This window comes from Tupaia chinensis, unplaced genomic scaffold, assembly GCF_000334495.1.
Source record: "Tupaia chinensis unplaced genomic scaffold, TupChi_1.0 Scaffold000085_1, whole genome shotgun sequence".
Lineage (NCBI taxonomy): Eukaryota > Metazoa > Chordata > Mammalia > Scandentia > Tupaiidae > Tupaia > Tupaia belangeri.
The window spans coordinates 2,580,290-2,585,228 of NW_006159547.1; positions in this window are offsets into that span (position 1 = coordinate 2,580,290).

Genomic DNA, 4,939 nt, shown 5'->3' on the forward strand with positions numbered 1-4,939 from the left:
CCCCCCCTCTTTAGTCATATTTTCTAATGTAATTCAAGAAATAAATTCTGCTCCAAGGAATTAGATGAGCTTTCCCCAAACTTTTTCCTTTAGAGTTTTATGGGAATTATGTTTGCTAATACCAGGGCTATAAATTAGGGGCTTTTTTTTTTGGAGAAAGAGTGCTGGACAAGGACAGAGAGAAAGCCTTCCCAACAGGATCTCTCTACTGTGATCCTCTGCCCTAACTTCCCAACTAGCCAGGATTACAGTCATGTGGCACTGACCCAGCTTTTCCAAGCTGCCTGGGAAACAAACCTGCCTCCCATATGGCCTTCGCTTTGCACAGGGGTGCCCTATTACTTACACTACCACAGCTGAGCCTAGGGACATTTTTTTTTTTTGCCAGAGGGCATGTGTACTTGATGAAGAAAGACAGAGAGAGATGGAAAGGGAATGTGAGAAAGCACCCCACATCCCCAGGGTGAATAGGCACACTGCAATCCCTTCTTCATCTCTCCCTCCTTTAAGGATTTTGGGCATGGCACACACATACACTTCACTTTTTTCCAAGCTGCCAGGTCTGGGACTCCAACTGCATGGTTTGCCACATGGGATCTAGCTGCCATAACCACCATGCCATGGGTGCATGTGTGTGCATGCCCAAAATCCTGAGAAAAGAATGGAGAAGAGATTGCATTGTGGCTATCCTCCTGTGAGGTAATTTCTCTCTCTCTCTCTGGAAAGCCAATGGCAAAAAACCCTTAAATAAATAAATATATAAATAAATAAAATTTATCTTCCAGAGAATTATTGACATTCTAGAGAAGGAAATTATTGAAATAAAGTGATCACGTTTTACAGAATTTGAGGAGTGAATATCAAGTTTGGGGCTAAAGGTGTTCTGGAATTTTGCAGGGAAAATACCTGAGTTGTAGGGTATATCTAAGATCAATCTTGACTAGACTGTGACTGATCTGGAGAGCAACATGAGAGACAAAGTGCAGAATTTCCCTAAAAATGAAACTTTAGGACTCTTGTTGACTGAATAAAACTATGGTCTCAATGAGTAGAAAGTGTAAAGAAGACCAGAAATGAAAAAGGTGAAAGAAAGAGAGTTAAGGAATCAGGGACTAGTAAAGACAAAAGTGCCAATACTTGGGGAAGACAGGTTGTCAGGGAGGACAGGAAGTGGAAACTGGGGGTTTCGGTGGTTTTGTTATAAGTAGACAAAGAGAACTGGGCCTGATACCTCTGCAGAATGTTTGTGCCAGAGAGGAGAATGTGTCTTACAGGGATTCTCAAACTTGAAAGGTAGCTGACTTGTCGAAAATAGAAATTTCCGAGTCCCAAAGCCTTGATTTGTAGTCTTTCCTGGGACCCAGGAATCTGTATTTGAATAAGGTCTCCAGCTGCAATACAAGGTCTCCACTGATACAGTGTGGTCTACGGACCACACTGAGAAAGTCAGGCAGAAAGTCAGGATTCTTTCCCAATGATTAAAAGAAAACATTACAAATACAAATACAAGCACTTCCTCCAGGTCACAAGGTTAAATTCCAAGCCTTTGCAAAGTCTGCCTTTGGGTCCCACACATAATTTTCTGCAACCTGAGGTCCCAACTCTCCCCTTTAATGTTCTGGATAGTAATGAAGCCTGTGTCTGAATTAAAAAAATGAATGTCTCATTTCCCCCAATTTTTTTCCTAAGGAGGAAGAAGTATCCGCTTCCGAATTGAGGATAATATCCAAAGTGTTCTGCTATTTAAGATATTCTTTCCTCTCTAGTTTCATTTCCAGCCGTTCCCTATTCCAAACTCTGCACTTGTCATCTCAGAAAATGGTAGCCCAAAGGGACCAGTAGTTAGCATAATGGCTATGTCTCTGGACTCCTATGTAGTCGACTGCTGTTCGAGTCCCAGATCTGGTGGCTTAAACTCACGCCGGGTGCGTTTGCATGCCTGCCCAAGATCTCGAGAGGAGAATGGAGGAAGGGATTGGGGCATGGCCATCCCCCCTGGGGGGTGATTTCTCGCTTTCTGTCTCTTTGTCTTGTCTCTCTCTGTCTTTCTGGTGAGTGCACGTGCCCTATAGCGAAAACTTCTCCAAAAAAAAAAGAAAGAAAGAAAGGAAAGAAGGAAAAGAAAATGGTACCCCATTCATCAAGTTTCTTGAACCCAAAACTCTGGGTCATCTTGACTTTTCCTCTATCTTTCCTCCCTTCCCCTTTCTCCACCAGTGATTCTTCCAAAGAGACCTACGATTACATCTCTAGAATTTCTGCATTATTTTTACAAACTGACCAACACTTCTTTGGTTAGAATATTTAATGGCTCCCTATGACCTAAAGAATGAAGTCAAAACTTTTTAGCTTGTCATACAAATTCTTCATAACATAGCCTATAATTACTTTTCTAACCTCATCTCCCAACCTTGGTATGATGTGTAAGAATTCAAGGGGCAGAGAAGTCACTGAAGGCAACTAGACCAGGTATTAGAAGAGAAGATCAGGGATTAAATAAAGGCAATAGTGATAAGAATAGTAATGAAGGGACCAGCAGTTAATGTAATGACTATATCGCTGGACTCCCATGTAGCCGACCGCAGTTCGAGTCCTAGACCTGGTGGCTTAAATTCATGCTGGGCGTACCCAAGCTCCCGAGAGGAGAATGGAGGAGAATGGACTGTGGCATGGTCATCACCCCTGGGGGGTGATTTCTCGTTTTCTGTCTCTCTGTCTCTCTCTGTCTTTCTGGCGAGTGCACACACCCTATAGCAAAAACCTCTCCAAAAAAAAAAAAAGAATAGTAATGAAAACATGGATTTGAAAAATGTATAGTGAGTAGAACAGACAACTTAATGACTAATTCAATTTAAAGACAAAAGAGAGAGGTCAAGCTAGAACGATAATGATGACAAAAATGATGATGGTAGCAATGATTACAACAATAACATTTTTCTGCACACTGACTAACTATGAAGTATTGTTTCCATGGATTTATAAACTCATTATGTCCTCAAAATATCTACATGAATGAGGACCTATTTTTGTCAACATTTTATGTATAGGAAAACTGAGGTACAGTGAAGTTAAATATCTTGTCCAAATTCTCACAGAATATTCTTATATAGTCTGGCTTTTGGAAACATAGAGTTTAACACAGCAAGAAACTGCTCCCCTTGTCATAGCAAAGTAATTGCCACTTCCTGAACATACTATACTCCTTTGGGAACTTTATATCTTCCCCATTTCTTCTGTGGGAAATGCCCTCAGCTTTTCCTTTAAGTGAAAACCTTCTTCAGGAAACACGTCAATGGTAACTCCTCTGGAAGTCCTGTGCTTTTCCCCCAGCAGGCTATTTATCTACTATACTGTTTTACCAGTATACAGTGCATAGTCCTGCCAGTGATCACATTATACCATGTGCCAATTACGGTTAGCACATCTCTCCCTTCCCTAAACTACAGACTCCATAACAACAGAATCTGTGTTGCAATCATTTGTCAGCCCCCAGGATCTAACATAGTTCCTGAGTCATAGGAGGTATTCAGTCATATAAGAATAGTGAGTGAATAAATGAGTAAAATATATAGAGGTGGAAATGATCTATGCTGTCATGTTATAGAATGGTGCTCATGTGAGCTCTCTCTCTCTCTCTCTCTCTCTCTCTGTGTGTGTGTGTGTGTGTGTGTGTGTGTGTGTGTGTGTGTGTGTGTGTGTATTTTAGACTGAGTCCTTGTATCACAGTTTTCTTGCCTCAGGCTCACAAGTAGCCAGGGCCACAAGCACAAACCACTGCAGCTAGCTTTTAGGGTGGGCTGAGATTCAAACCTGGGCCTCCAATGTGGCCTCAGCCTACCAAGAAATAGTGGTCAGCACATACTACCACAGCTAGACCAGATGTGATCTCTTAATGAGACAGAGATGAGCATCACTGAAGAGATCAAAAGGACAGAGTGGAAAGGTTAGAGAAGATCTTGGGAGACTAGTGTGATTGAAGAGGTTAGTAACATGACTCCCAGGATAGCTAAGTGGGGGATCCCAGAGTCTGGGGAAGCAACTGTAGGGGGTGGATGCAATGGGCATGTCTTAAGATCAGATCTGAAAGGAGGAACAAACACATGTTTCTTTAACTTCTGGGCATTGGTTTCATCAATTCCCCTGCCATTAAATTCTTGGAATATAGCTGTTGTTGACTTATTCCCTTTTTCCCAGAGCTTTGGAAAATATGCGAACTGTAGAATAGATAACATTACCAAAGAGTGATCTGGAGAAGAAATCAGAAGAAACCTTTGCAAGTAGCATGTAACAATGGCCAAGTCAATATTCCCATAGTGGGAGCCAAAACTGTTAAAGACCCAAAATGTAATCTCTGAACATTCACTCCACACACACAACCCAATGGGTGGTCTCTATCCTCCCCGCTTCCCCACTCACTACTGTGGACACCATCACCATAGGCCTTTATAAGGCCCTACATGATCATTGTTTGTGGAGGGACTTCCCCTGTGTATTTGGCTTCTGGAGTCATTTTGTCATCTGCTTCTCATGTTTCCCAGCTTTTAATGAAAGAAAAGGGAATGAGTAAGCTCCTTTTCACTTCATGTGTCAACATCATCTTCCTCTCTTTTTACAGTATTTTTTTTTTTTTGTACTAGCTGGAAACTAATTTTGGATATTCATTTGGAACTCTCCTCTGCTATTAGCATTCCAAAAATGTAAGCATCCATATGACTCTGTATTACATACACCTCTGTATTAGTCTTCTTGTAGGTAAAGTGCAAGAAGTAGGGTTTAGGCGAGACCAATCTCAAATTATTTTCACGGAATAAGGCTTGTTTGTAAAGCTGCCTGTTTCAGAGTTTATTGTCTTAAAGATGCATCCTGGTATCTGATGCAATGAGCTATCATGCACTCTCATCGATTCAGTTTTCAATCAGGGACTATTATTGAATGTTCT